The 15630-nt window shown below is 36.7% G+C and overlaps 1 protein-coding gene across 12 annotated transcripts in view; it reads left to right on the forward strand.

Annotated features, from left to right (window-relative positions):
* Positions 1-15630, forward strand: part of stxbp5l (syntaxin binding protein 5L) — a 132136-nt gene that overhangs the window by 10122 nt on the left and 106384 nt on the right. The gene's annotated exons all lie outside the window — the stretch shown is intronic.

The raw sequence follows: 15630 nt of genomic DNA on the forward strand, positions 1-15630 counted from the left end.
ATCCAAAATAATTCCAAGAGCAGATTAATGACTCATCCGGGAGTCACAAAAAGACCTATAAAGAACTACAGGCCTCACTTGCTTCAGTTAAAGGGATCATTTGTGTTTCAACAATAGGAAAGTGACAAAGGAAAAATATGAATGTTCCAAGGCCAAAACAAAAATGCCTCCAGGAAGTCTTGGTCATAAAATAATTATTGTTTTGAAGGAGCCCATTCAAAATCTGATAGAAATGCTGTTGAATGATCTTGAGCAGGGAATTTGGGCTGAAAACAACCTCAGGGTGGCTGTGATGAACAATTCTTTAAAGAAGAGTGGGTCAACTTCCTCTGCAGAGATATAAAAGAGTCATTACCTGTTTTCACAAATTCTTGAGGGCAGTGGTTGCTTCAACCAGTTTGATTGTCAAGGGAAATTATGTCTTGATATATGATAGGGCAGGGATGTTTGAGCAGTTATTCTCTATCATCTTTGGCTGGCATAAAATGTAATTATTAGATTGGACATATAGAATAACACACTAATGGACCAAAGCAGTTTCCCTTTGCATCTTTGTGCATCTTTGTGTTTACTGGTGCTACTGCTCATGGTCACATAGCTTGTAACCTGAACTGGTGATCATCTTTAAGGTCACAAATCAGGCGTAAGAGCCAGAACTGTGGCAATCCTTTTGAAGTTACAGATGGCATCTCAGTGGCTTTGACGATAGTGGCCAGAAACAGGGAGTAGTTACACAGCAGGCCATGCTTTCATAATAAACTAAGAGGAAAAACCTGCAAAATGGAGTATGCTTATTTGAACATCCTTAAACTACAGACTGCACTCAAGAAAATCCCCTGATCACTGGATGACAAATTTCAAAGTAATTTCTAAGCTCTCTTTGAGAATTTGGGAAGCACCATGAATGACAAAATGCCTTTAAGCTATTTTTTCTGGTTGTAGTACTGAGCACAGAAATGCTAGAACTTTTAATGAATTATATTATAGTGTAATTATCGTAATTATTATTAATTAAATGTAATTATTAATAATCTCAATGGTAGGTTATTGGTGTATTTTTTTCGCATTGTATCCAGAGTTTCCATCAAAAACTGCTCTTTATATCTGCGTTTAAAACCTTCTGTTGGTCTCATTCTTATCTAAATCTGGTTGCAGTTCAAGGAGTGTGTTCAAAGAAGAGTTACATGTTTCTAACACATAACTCCAAAAGTGGCCTATGCCAAAATAGGTAGTAGCTATGAGTAAATTAACTGGCTGCAGATGTCTGTTGCTCTACAAGTGAGATCATCAGTCTGCAGAGAAGGAATCTTTTATGGATTCACGGATTAATTTTTAGACTTCTCACCCTGTGTGCATTTAATGGTTGTTCTGAATATGCATGTGTATGCGTGTATTTAAGTGCAACAGTATTGTAGAGTTGCTGATTAGACCTGGTTTATTTTTAGTGATGAAAGGAAAATCCCTTCATCACTTCACTTTCACAGATCATCAGGATGTGAAACTCCTGAACTTCTTCATTCATGTAGAAGCTCAAAGGAGCATTTAGCATCATAAGCATGAGTAGCTGACATTTCAGTCCAGTCTAGGAACCAGCAGCCAATAATTTTTTACAGATAATTCGTTACAATCAATCAAAACTTCTGTTTAAACTTGTTCAATAATCTAACTCTGCCTGAAGCTTCTTCTTAACTTTATTCCCTGTGTCATAGATACTCTGTCTACTAACTAGGGACAGTAGGTGGAACTGAATCAGAGTAGAAGAGTGTGGATGCAAATGGATGCCACATTTTCAAAAACGATGAAAAAGTGATCTGAATGCTTTTGCAAAACATTTAGACTGTGATATGTGCACTTTTATTAAGTAAGACAAAAACAATTAAGGGTCAGTCAAGGATGACTTAACTGTAACTTTTAAAAGTAATTTAAAAAATACTGTTAAACTTTAACCTTCACTTGAAAAATTAATGCATAGATGTTACTTACTTTTTATGAATAATTGGCACAAGGCCAGGCTTTTTTTTTTAACCAATTTATTTTTTTCAACATTTGTTCCCACGCTCAGACATATCTAATCTCCTCTTCCACTCCTCCTCCCAGAAATCTTCCTCTCCAATCCACGTTCTGTTATGCCTTCTCTTTATTTTAGGCAGCTTCTGACAAGATCAAAGGAATTTTAGAGCAACCTCAAAATATCTCCCTTCTTCAAACGATGGTTGGCGAAAGAAACATGCGTGATGTTGTTTGTTTGATGGGTGCTCTGACTCTGTAAAGTCATGTTGATTGGAATGGTTGGTTATGACAGGAATAAGCATCTCTGATTCTCCCTGCACCACCGCCTCTCATCCTGACACGTAGCCTTGGGGGACAGGTGCTAAAACACCTGGGTGATGCATAAGAACAGTTTGGGTGCACAAAGGCAACACATTACAGACACTGAAGCAGGCTATGTACACAATAAGTTCATACGGTAATGCGAGACGACGTGCAGAACCAGTTTATATTGTCACACTTTTGCTCCAAAGTTTGTTTGTTTTTCAGATTTCTTATTGGCCAAATTTACCTGCCAGGTTTCCTTGGTAACTTTCTGAAACATTTGATCTCTTTCTTTTTTTGCAATAAAGAATTTCTTTAAACTTCAGCTGAACATATGAGGCCAACATATTGTTAATATTAGTATTTGTTTGTCAGTTAGCTAATGGCCATCTCTTTTATCAATGACTCAATCTGAAAAACAGATGCAGAATACATTATTTTAAAAAGGTTGTCTTTGTTATTATTCTTTTTATTTATCACATTGCAACATAATTAGTTAGATGATGGTCTGTAGTTCGCCCACTGTTTTTGTGGGTTCATGTTCCTCATGAATAACTCACAGCATTCCAGTGTCTCTTGTCAATCAAGACAGCGACTAACATGTGCAGTTGGATTGGTGATCAGTTCACACTTCGTTTGTGTGTCTGCGACTGTGGTCAGATAGGATTGGTTTTCCTCACACTCTTGCAGGCTCCAGTCTTCAACCAGTGTCACACTAAGAGTTTCGTTTTGACTCACCCCTCTTACTGACTGCAACTGTGGCAGACAGATGCAAACATTTTCCGGCTTGGAAGCAAGAATAAAATCAGGCAGAAAATCATGTAGAGTGTTCTCAGCTTAACTTGAAAATAAGAGCATTAAACATAGATTCAGTGTGTGAAGTTTGAAACATTCACTTTTTTTTTTATCTGGGGAAGTTGGTGCACACTTATTTCTCCAGACAGAAGCAGATGATGATATCTACTAAAGATAACCCTTTGCAAGACATTCTTTAATTTAAAATGAAATACTTTAGAGCAAGATCTCATTCCATCTCCTTGTTGGCATTCATTAAACGTTAACTGTTTAAAATATAGTTATAATCCAAACTAGTGTCAATAATATGTCTGTTTGCTGAGTGGCAAAATGAGTTTTGCTCAGCATTATATCCATACAATAAAGAAGGGTTTACTTGTTTTAAGCATAATTATTTCAGAACTATCCCCAAAGGATCAACTAAAACTGAAGTTAGTATATGTTTTAGTACAATCAGGGTGACACTAACATGCTCTTATTTAATTGGAAAACACCAGTCACACATTGGATCCAGGTATGTTCCCATTTAAATAAGCATCATCTATGAAGCAGTATAAACAAACTGTATGCCTTAAACATATAGAAAACTTAAAAGGATTACGCAGTCATATGCTGTTTGATGTCAGACAAATAGTAAACACCTGAAAGGTATTTCTCTGAAGCAAAATATAAAATTTATTTAAAAGAACAATTTGGCATTCAAAATATGTAATGAAATCCAGTTATTTAGAGTAAATATATCAACCTAATGTCTCCCCGCCAAAAATTATAAATCCTCTCAGACCAAACAGCCTCGCCAGGTTAAGAAGAAGGAGAACAGTTTGGCACTGTTGCAGGAAGACCACATGTGCCCTATTTACTTACTAGAGTGATAAAATAAGAGCTAAAGATACTGCAAAGTGTAGGAGGGAATTACCTGTTTGTGCAATACTTTGTTAGTGTATTTTGTATCAACACCTGTTTGGTCAGGATTTAACTAACTGAAAATAACACCATCATTCCTCTTAGATTTATTAAATAGACACAAGATATTTGAGATTCATGAAAAAGGGTGTTTAAAATTGCATAGCCAGATGATATAGTAAAAACCACTTGGTTGAATTTGATGCATGGATGGAGACCAAATCTCGAATTGCATTTAAAACCTATTGAAATATTATCTCCACACTATGAGCAAGAAAACTAGTTTACCTCAAAAAGCTTTGGTTTTAATTCACAGTAAATAGTTAAAGTGTAGACTATGTGTGCACAAATATAGGTTTTTGAAATAAGCAAATTATAAGTTGAACATACATGTGCAGCGTGTGGATTTTTTAAAAACAGCAATTCTGAAATGGTGCAAGAAAACCTTTACATATTTTGTTGGCATATCTTCCTTTAGCCTGATGTCTGGCCTAAACACCTTATGTCCCTCCTTACTCATCTTTAGATCTGTTGTGGCATATACACACGTCAGCCTTTCAATAACAAACTTAGCCTAGAAAAATTTGTTCATAAATTATCTATTGGCCCACTTTTCCGTTCCAGCCAAAGGAAACAGAGCAACTTCTTTTGGCTTTGAAAAATAAGTGTCTTTCAATTTTTTATTAGTGAAAAATGTACCGGAAAGCTTTAGATGTGAAGGGCCAAGCACAAGCTCAGATAAGTTAAAAGCAGGAGTTACTGCTGCTGTTAGTTTAAGACTAACAAATTCATTTCATAGTCCTGCTATGAAATGAAAGGTAAGCTAACTAATTGTTAAACATCACCGATAAACACTCACTTTTAGCAGCAAGGTAAGTTTTAGCCAGAAAACCAAATATATAATAATATATATATATAATATAATGTTTTATCAAACCAGATTTACAGTACTTTTGCTATGTAAGATCATCAAACAAACTTCAATATAAGCCATTATATGTAAAGTAAATAAAAATAAATAAATATTTAATAAAGGACTAATCCACACTGCTTGTTAAATCATAAATTAACAGAATAACATCAATGATTTTTAAAAGTTCAATTTTAGTGACTTATTAATACCAAAACTGTAACATTGATAATCTTCAGTAAATAGGACTGGTCTGACAACATGAAGTAGATTTCAAGATCTAAAAAAGCAACGCAAGTAGAGATAAAAAACTGAACAGTTGATGTAAAGGTCTGGGAATGGTAACAAATTCATTTTTAAGACTTCGTTGCTTCACTAAACCACAATGCCAAACTTTCTGCATAATACTATTCAAAGCAGAACATACAGTTATGTCCTTGAGAGTTGTGAAAATAATCGATGCTCAGTTACAATACAAGTTCCAACCACATGGTGGCAGTAATGCAACAGTCAGTTGTTTAACAAGCCCTGACCAGCAGAAGAATAAGCCTGCCACGAGATTGTAACATATGGTTATCGAGAAGAGTTTAAAATGGAAAAAAGAAAAAATATTTGCGAAAGTACAATCCTGACTTCATTAAGCACAGTTTTGACAATGGAGCTAACGAGGCAGAGCCCAGAAACACACTGTGTGGAGTGTGGGCTAATGCTGTGGAACAAAGTTCTGAACTCTTCGAAATTAAGGTGCCATTCAGAAATTAAACATCCAATGTTGGTTGAAAAACTGGTTAATTTTATTTTTATTTTTTCCAAGAGAAAGGAAGATGGGCTACAAATCCAGGAAAGGTCAGTCATGTCACCCAAGTTTGTTTTCAAAGCCAGACTTGTATCCAAATGGGTGGCAAGGAGTAAGAAAGCATTCAACACAGCGAGGAGTTTATTTTTCCACTGTGGATATGTTCTGTGAGATGATTGCTGCCATGAAGTTGTTGACCATGGCACTCTCAAATGATACTGCGAGTGACCGTATTCCAGACATGGCTTCAGGCATGCAGGACATACACTAGCTTTCAATTTGGAGCTAGACAAGTCCACTGATATCACAAATTCTGCACTGTTGCAGAATTTTTGCTTCTACTTGGTCTTTGTTCACTTTTGAGGGGACAGTAATTTGGATAAACACATGCTGTGTTTGAAGAGCAACTAATCTTGAGCTACAGCTCTGGAATGTTTCTGGTGCATTGGTGACTACTTACGTGAAAATGGCCTGTCCTGAAAGAACTGTGTCGGGGTGTGCGGTGAAAGTGCAGCATCAATGACTGGAAGGCATCACAGCATCATTAAGCATATACTTGATTATGCACCAGAAGCTAAATAGACCCACTGTTTGCTCCACCATGAGAATCTTGCTGCAAATAAGATGTCACCAGAGTTAACTTTGAAAACTGTCAACTTCATCAGAAAGAATGCTGTGAACTTATGGATTTGTTTGAACTGAGGAATGAGGTTCTTTCTTTTCTCACCAGAAAAAAAAATCCCTTTTGAAAATACCCACATAATATTCACAGCTAAACTTGCTTACCTGTGTGGCATCTTTCCACTACAGAGCCTTCTGAATAACAGGAAATAAGATGTTTTGTTGCAGACAAAGCTCAAGAATTCAAGAAAAAGCTTGCTTTGTGGAGAAAAAAGGACAAACGAAAAGAGGATGGACATGTTTCCACTTTTGTCTGACATTTTTGAAGGGTCTCTTTCCTCAGGTGAAGATCAGTGAAATAGTCTCTCGGCATCTGTCACAGCTGGCTGAGAAATTTGATGAGTACTCCCGAGGATCCTAGAGGGGGATGGGTGTGGATTTTGAACCCATTTTCTGTGGATCCTACTAAAATTATGTCGTTTTCTCTTTACATCTGGAATCCCAGCTTCTAAAAGTTTCTCCTGTCACCAATTTAAAAGTTACAGTCATGCAAACTGGACCTGGGCTCCTTGTGGATTTCTGTCTCAAAGGAGTATCCATCTCTAGCAATGAGGAGTGTGAAACTCCCCCTACCATTCACATCAGGATTTTCCATTGTGGCTACAACAAAGACCAAAGCCCAAAACAGACTCTTAGCTAATCTGTAAACTCTTAGCTAATCTGTAAACTTCTCTAAGAGTGATTCTTCACCCCATTCAAAATGGACTGGATCCGATTGTGTGCAAGAGGCAGGCCCTAGTGTCTCATTAAGAAGGGAACATAAGAAAAGTGTGGTAGTTTGCCAAAAGATAAACAGTTATGATTGTAATTTAGATATGAAGAGCAGCTTCTGGTTCTACCATGTAAAAATGAAAGTTATTGAAGCAATTGTTATATTAATTTGCAGATTATATGGTTATATTTTCATTTGCATTTTATTTCAGTGTGTGTTTTTACAGTATGTTTAATTTTAAAATTAATTTTCCAATATATGCTTTTTTTTTTTAGCATTTTATTTCCCATTTTCCCATATGAAAATATTTGAGTATCTTTAAAAGTTATTTTTGTGGTCATAAATAATTAAGCAAAGTGAATAATTTTTGTTGCAGTTTTTGTTCCATGAATTGCTGACTTGTTCAGATTCTTGTAAATGGAGGATAATCTTGTGATTATCTCATTAGGATATCATATTATTTGACATTTTTGCTCGTTAAGCTGTACATCCAGTCAATTTAAATAATGAATAGAAATCTAACAAAAGTGAGAACAGTTTGGTAAATGAATACATTTGTAAAAATGGGCCTCAGGTCACATTGAACTAGAAAGGTTGGGATACAAAGTATAAAAAGTTTAAGAACCCCTTTGTTAGAGAATACTCATTATCATGAAGTCTAAAGAAAACAGCAGAAAGAAAACGACATAGCTGTAAAAAAGATTTTAAGGTTACAAAACAATAACCCATGCTCTGGACATCTAATGCATCACCATTTCAGATATCAATCAAAAAAGAAAGCATAAGATCCAGCTGTGACACTATCAAGATATGACTGTCCTTCTAACTGACACATTGGTTGACAGGAGCATTAAGCAGTGAAGAATTAACAAAGAAGCCCACAACAATTCTGGAGATGCTGCAGACATCCACACCTCTAGTGGGAAATGCTGTCAAGAGCACAACTATTAGTAATGCACTCTAAAAATCTAGCCTTCATAGAAACATAACAATAAAAGTATCATATGTCTTACAAAATATCATTTGTTGTGGCCAAATAAGATCAGTATGCAAAAACAAACAAAAAAAAAAACCTCAGTACTCTCAAGTTTGTTCTCCTAGAATGACAAAATGTGAAAACATCCCCAGGTATGAATACCTTTGCATGATATAGCATGAGCAATTGCTAGTTGTAGAGAGTGGATTATTGGGGGGTTGCTTCATTGGCATGATGTTTTGCAGTGGCTTATGATAACAGTGAGGAAGAGACAGTTGTTATTTTACCATAAAAAGGCAATGCAACTCTTAAACTTGAATTTACTTGGCTATCTATTGACTCTTATGTGCAGACTTTTTGTTTCTACTTAGACCAAAAAAGAAACAACATTTCTGACCTCTTGTGCAGTTGCAATGCATATTTCGTGGGATGCCAACCTTCCTGAAAAGTGAGAAAGATCAATAAAACAGGATACATCGACTTTACTAATAATGGCAGTCACCATAGGATTTAGCTGAGGTATTCAGACAAGTTTGCTAAAATACATATTTCACATTGTTGCCAAGACCAGTAAAGTTAATTTATACAGCACTATTCATACACAAGAAAAACCTTACGTCCGTCCTTACATAACATCAGTGGAAAAACATAGAAAATAAATAAGCAAAACATTCTGAGAGAATAGAAAATATTGTTCCGTCCTTCTAAGTAACAAAACATCAATTTATGTTATATAATAATTATGGATAATTGTTGTTTTTGGACATTTGGGAGGTAAAATCTGATGTGATGTTGTGCTGATATGTGTTTGTAGATCCAGCTCCTCAGTGCACAATTGGCTGGCACTGGTAGACATGGATGCTGACTGCTATTTATAGAACCAGGGGTCTAGACCAGCTCTGCAGCTGAGCGCTGCATAGAGAGCGCGAGAGGCTGGTGGGTGGCATGTGGTGGTATCAGTCTGCAGGGGGTGGGGATATTTGTGAGGACCGTATCTGACAGAGCATAAGGCGTGTGCATAAATGTGTATTTGTGTGGACTACAATGTGAAGAGTAAAGCAGGTAGATGGAGAACATTTGTATAAGATAGATAACACATTTTTCAATCCCTTGGCACTTTTGTGTGTACATGTAGGGGGCTGGCACTCCTGTATCCCAGCAACTGTGCAATGGAGTCAGGGAAGTCTAACTACAGAAAACATTGGGGACGAGTGGCAACACCTGAAAGAAGAAGGTGTGAATGTGTTTGTTTAACCAGGTTGGTCTTCAGAGAGATGTATTTCTTCACCATGAGCATGCAGTGCATTGAATTGAAGATTCTGGTGCCACAATTCTCTGACAATCACATAATTCAATATTTATCTATTTTAATGTAATTTAAGCATAGGAATCTGGTTACTTAGCAAGGGAGTTTTCCATTTTAAAAATGTCTCAAATGTGTCTGTATTTATTTACTTTGGTAAAAAATCAGCTCCTTTTTCATGCTTTATTTCATACTGAAGGTCTTAACCCTCAGCTTTTGAGAAACATTTGATTCCAAGAAGTGCAAACCCTAAGTTTGAATGGTTGGATCTTATTTTACCCAATTGCTAACGTTTGGCTGTTACATATGCAATACGCCAGCTCGATCATGAAGGATGAGACACTACGAAACTTACCGGAAATTGTGTTTGCTGTAAATCACGATCCCCCACTGCAAAGAGAGAAGTGCCAACCGAAACGAGATGGCTGTTAATGAGAGCTGCAGGCTTGGAAACAAAATCTTTGCCAACAAGAGAATGCCTTTAACATTCATCATACCCTGACTAATTGTTTAATATTTGGAAGCATGCCCAACACGGACTGAGTGACTTTGTTCATGTCCTCGGCTGCCATTGCTAAAACTACAGGCAGGCTACAATTCAAAAACATTCCACAAAATTAAGGTTATCGTTCACAACTCCGTCCCCTCTGTTTGCTGAATGTATCTTGAGAAATCAAGCTGAGTGGCACAAATCCCAGTGTCACTGTAGGGAGGTCAGAATTGAGCCAGGTTACGTTGGTCACCAGAGTTTGATACCACCAAAAATAACTTAACAAGGTTGCAGTAGATTTACTTTTGATGTTGAAATTTGCATTTTGTGTCTTGAATGTAGGTCATTCACTGTTTACAATAAATTTTTTAATGAATTTGAGCACACCAAGTCTGTTTATAAGGAACCCTGCTATGTTTGCATGTTGACCATCGGATATAGTTGTGTCTGAAGGTCAGGTAGTCTTAATTGGTCTGCTGCAGGACCGCTTGCTCTAATGCATGTTGACACACAGCATATAGAGTTACAACGAAGCTTATGTGCATTGTTTTTCTGAGTGGGAAACACATTTGTAAACCTTACCCTCAGGGAGTGTAATATTTCTACCCATTTCTTCAGAATGGCATATTACATTAAGGACTAGCCTCCCAAGCAGAAATATAGACATTTTATTTTTTTTATAAGATAGTTAATGAAATTCTCATTTATAATTGGAATGTATATGCCAAGATTTGGATTAAAATGTGGCGAGTACTCAGGCTATTTTCAGTTAACCCTTATTTTTATGAAACAATGACACAGTCAATGTTTTGCAGTGAAACTATTGTCCTAACTTTCTATGACTGGAAGAGACCCCAGGAAAACGACAAGAGAAACAAAGAAACTCTTTTTGTACTGAAGGAAAGAAATAATTTAAATCTAAATAGTGTTTAAGTTTAAATATGGATTACATTATGTTAATTTGAAATGAAATTTGTAATACATATGAAGATACAAAGTGTTTAAAGAGTATTTATACCAGTCTACCTTTTTAGGTCATGATTTTTTTTTATCTGCAGTTCATTGTGATGTCACTAGATTATGATTCTAATTGTAAAAGGTAATATAATGGATATTTGGAAGTTCTAGTTATACTGTTAAACTAAGTTGGCCTTAACATTACAGCAAAAAGTTCTGAACAGAGCAGAATAACTTCATTAAGGCTTAGCCTCCCCAAGTAGAGCGGTTTTCATTTTTTTACCTGATTGTTGGTTAATTTTGTGGCTGGTGTCAAATTTTCAGGGTCCAGTTTGACAGTTCTTATGTCATCAGATGTATGTTCAAACATCAATTACACTCATGTCACATTAACATTTAATGAGCATTACGCTAACCCATAGGCCTGCTACATTTTTTATGCTACCCACTGCTATGGCTGTGTGATTCAAAGCCTGTAACAATTACAAAATGCTGATTTTGAGCAAACAGGTGAATTTTAAAGCTTTGACAGCCATTCCTTTAGTGGTTTGGTGTGGAGGCTTTGTCTCATTTTTTCCCCCTGGATATGAAAGCACATGTGTGTGCACCCTTCTGAATCAGAGCACTGATCACCTGAGGCTGACACATTCAACATGTGACTGCTTTTGTCTGACAGTTTGGTACATTTTGCATCATATTCCTACTGGTCAGTGATATAGTGATGCTTTCTACACGGACAGATTCAACATTCTAAAAATATAATCATTTCTACTTTTAAAATACCCACAGTTTTGAACCAAAATAATTTCAGACAGAAACTAGTTATGTAAAAATTTGTATTGGCCCCAAACACAAGCGAAGAAAGGCTGTGAATAGAGAGCGATTTTTAAATGAGTCTATTTTTCAGAAATACTGTTTATCTAAGCAAAAGTTATAACTTGCAAAAAGCTATGCCAGAAATCACATTAAGAAAAAGCCATTGTAAACGGAAGGGGTTATGTTTTTTTTTGGTATCTCTGCATGTGCAAACCCTGTGCACATACATGTGCAGTGAAGTGGGAATGAGACTGCATCTGTCTTGATTCTCGCACTGCTGTAAAACCTGCTGTGATTTTACAGCAGGTTTACAAATGCATGCCTCTCCAGCATTAATGAGAGCAACAACATCAGACTCTGTATAATCAAGGTGGTCAAACAAATATGTTTTGTGCTGGTGATTGGGTGCTTGGGAAGGCTGGATGCTTACAGAGTTATCCCAAATTGGCTTGGGATTTTAATGATGATGATTAGTTTAACATTTTACTAGCCGTTCAAACTTGTTGATTAAAATCAGTCGTCAGATGTTTGCTATCATAAGTTTCCAGAACTGTTAATGATAAGCATGTTTTGTAAATACACATTGGTTTCTTTCACTGGTTTATATATATTTGATTTTTGCATTGTGTCAGATTTATTTCTAACAACCAAACTTCTGCCTAGTAAATGTGATCATTGGCTTAGCAATGTGTTTGGATTCCATTTTTGTCATATTGCATTTTTTGTTGTTAGTATAAATGTTATCTTTTCAGACTCTAGCAAAACATGGCTCCCTGTCGGCATGATGTCCCTTCGATATTACTGCTCTTCTAGATCAAAATTGTGAATGGATGAAATGCTACAAAAGACAAATAATCAAATTAACTGCAGCAAGTAAAAGTTTTCAATCTTTTCTTTATTTTATTTAGCCTCAGAATGTTGAAGCAGTAGTCTAACCTCCAGAGTTAAGAACTTCTCATTTCATTTATTTTTTGATGCTCAGTCATCAACTCTGTTTTGAGGGAACAAAGAATTTTTTTTTTCATTCTTACTGATATTCTGTTCATGCTCTATTCTTGCAGCATTTTTGAATGATTGATCGTATTTCGGATGATGAGATATTACGTGCAAACCAAATAACGCTGTGGCACGAGCTCCTCGCTCCTCGTACAGTTTGATCCATGAACCCTCCATCTCTCTTGGCCCAGGGGTTATTAGAGGTATTTGGGAACATTTTGTTCCTTGTGAATATAGTTTTTTTTTATAAGTCATAAAAAAAAGCAGGGGAGTTTCTCATGCTGCAGAACTCAAACTGAAATGTCACATCGAGTCAAAAGAAACATTTTATTCCGTCTTTTTCTTATTGTAGATTATTAATTATACTGCATTTGCACATTCTGGTTTCTACTAAACCAATTTAACAACAACCAGCATTATAAAAGTAACTTGTGTATGCTATGGTGCCCTGTTTGTGCAAATGCTTAGGAATTTGAAATGAATGATTCATGTAATGAATCATGAAAATGATCCATTACATGAGCTCTGCTTGAATTCATTACTATAAATATTTGGTACTCTACTCACTGAATGTGGAACTTATGACAGAAACTGTTTCCATTATTGACCCTGGCCAGTGAAAAGCAGTGAGGCATGTAAGGACATGCTTTATGTGCCCCTGTCTGGACAGTGGAGCTGCATTCACACGCCTACACAAGAAAAGCTTAATGAGACTCACAAGAGTGCAAGAAGCGACTGAGAGCAGCTCTGAGTGCCAAGGGAGTCAGAGCTTCTTGCTCATGACTCCTGAAGATGGAGTGGGATTCATAGTGAGGACACACCAGAGATGGAGGGACTGAGGTGGTGAATGGGTGAATAAATGGTAGCTGGCAAGGAGAGACACAGATCTATAACAAAGATGAATCACACACTTCTACCTCGTTTACAGGATGTAGTACTGAGGGAAGGGACTATACAGTGAAGAATCAAATTGAATGATTTAAAAGAGAAGATGTCACTAAGTGACCTTTATGTTTTTCTGATCCCAAATGTTTCAGTGTGTGAGCATTGCTTGATAACAGTCCACGATGGGTATGAGATGACTACCATAATTTAGTTTCATAGAATTACGTTCTTAAGATACTTCACTTCATCCGAGTGGATAAGTTGAAATGTTTCTCAGTGTAACAAACTCACTAGCCACATTATTGTCTACGCCTTATCAAATTCTTATTAACACAAATGGCAACAAAGCATCACATTTAAGCATTTTGCCGTCTTATGGACTTTAGCTGAAGATTAAGCTGACCATCAGAATCAGATCAGTCACCTGATCTCAATCCAATAGGTCTCGATTGGGATTTGCGAACCCAAAATCTTGTCAAAGTGTTTCTGACACCTTGCTGAATCTATGCTCTGAAGTATTAAGGCAGTTATGAAAGCAAACAAGGGGCCTAGCAAGGTGTACCACTGGTGAGCACTGTAGTGTTATATTTGATATGGTTGTCTAGGATCCATTTTTCCTCCCCCTAATTATGCTAAGAGCTCTCACTGTCAGATGTCCTGTGCAGCACTTTGGATCAAACAGACATCGCATTGTTCAAGAATAACAGTGAAGTCTTAAATGGCGACAAATGTGCAATTTCAGACATACAGACAATGAAGTCTTAAATGGTCAGTGAGAGACTGAATTTCTGAGCACAGGGTGAGTTTACAAACAGAAAGCAACGAGAAGACAGAAAAATGGGCACTGCCATATTACCCTGGTATTATATGTCCCTGTGTAGTGGTGTTTACCACAGAGTCCAATTAAAATATCAAAATTATTCATTGCATTACCTTTTTTAATTGAGTTTGTTTGCATAAGGAAGACTGGTTACTCCTTCAGTGGGTTGTTTGTGTCACATAATTGATTTAGCAGCTCTGCATAGGATGTTTTTTTTATATAGCATCTTATTAGGACATTCCCTCATACTGCTTTATGGGCTTTTATTCAGCAGCCATCATGTCCGTGTTTCTCATGTACATCCCCTCAGAACAGGTTTATTGCAAGTGACAGTCCGCTGGGATATTTAACATGACTAATGGCAGACAGCTGCAGAGCATTCAGGGCCTTTCAAAGTGGGCCTTGAGAGGCAGCCTTGTTTTGCCTTGTCAGCCTCTGGAATGAGACAGCTGAAGCGAATTCAATTAACTTCATATCAGAATCCAGCTGCATTATGAACAGAAGGTACTATTTAACAATAAGTTCTCAAGAAAATATTCCCTTGCATCTCAGTACAATGATATAGATTCTGTATTAACTTAGATTCTGTATTAACTTACTGGAGTTCAAAATGACGGTAGGTGCACTGAAGTGGTTCTGGAGCTGAGTATAAAGTAATTTTGTTGTTGATTAGAAAAAGGTGAACTGTGAAATGTAAGTCTGAATAATAGTAGGAAGACGTCAGTCGAGGACAGACGTATTTGGGCAATTTTGACAGTGATGTGAATCCTGCTGTGAGTCATTGTGGTAAAGAAACACCTGAGCTAAAAAAAACAAGCTCTAAATGTTCCTTTCTGTCTATACTCCAGTGTGGATTAAACTACACCAATGTAGTTTAATCTCATCCACTGCATGAGAACTGGGTTCAGTCTTAGGAAAGAGTGTGTCTATCTCAAAGCAGAGCTGGGGCTTCTCCACATAAAGAGCGTAGAGGCAGTTCAGGGCATATGATCAGGATCTCTCCTGGTGCTTTAATTCAAGTTGCACTGGATGGTCATGTGCTAAATCAAAACACTTGTTTCAGGAACTATACGTATAAAAGATTTTTGGGTTTTCCCTCATGTACTTATTATTGCTGCGACCTGATCTCAGATAAATCAAAGACAGTCAATTCTCAGATAAATGCTTTTTCTCGACTGCAAGTTGCAGGTTTTCAATAAATGTTACTAAAGTAGCAGCCAGGTGCAATAATAACAAAGCAAAATTTCACAGGTCGAACATTTCTTTTTTTTTATGTC

The sequence above is a fragment of the Poeciliopsis prolifica genome, unplaced genomic scaffold (assembly GCF_027474105.1).
Source record: "Poeciliopsis prolifica strain line A6 unplaced genomic scaffold, Auburn_PproV2 SCAFFOLD007, whole genome shotgun sequence".
In the NCBI taxonomy this organism is placed as follows: domain Eukaryota; kingdom Metazoa; phylum Chordata; class Actinopteri; order Cyprinodontiformes; family Poeciliidae; genus Poeciliopsis; species Poeciliopsis prolifica.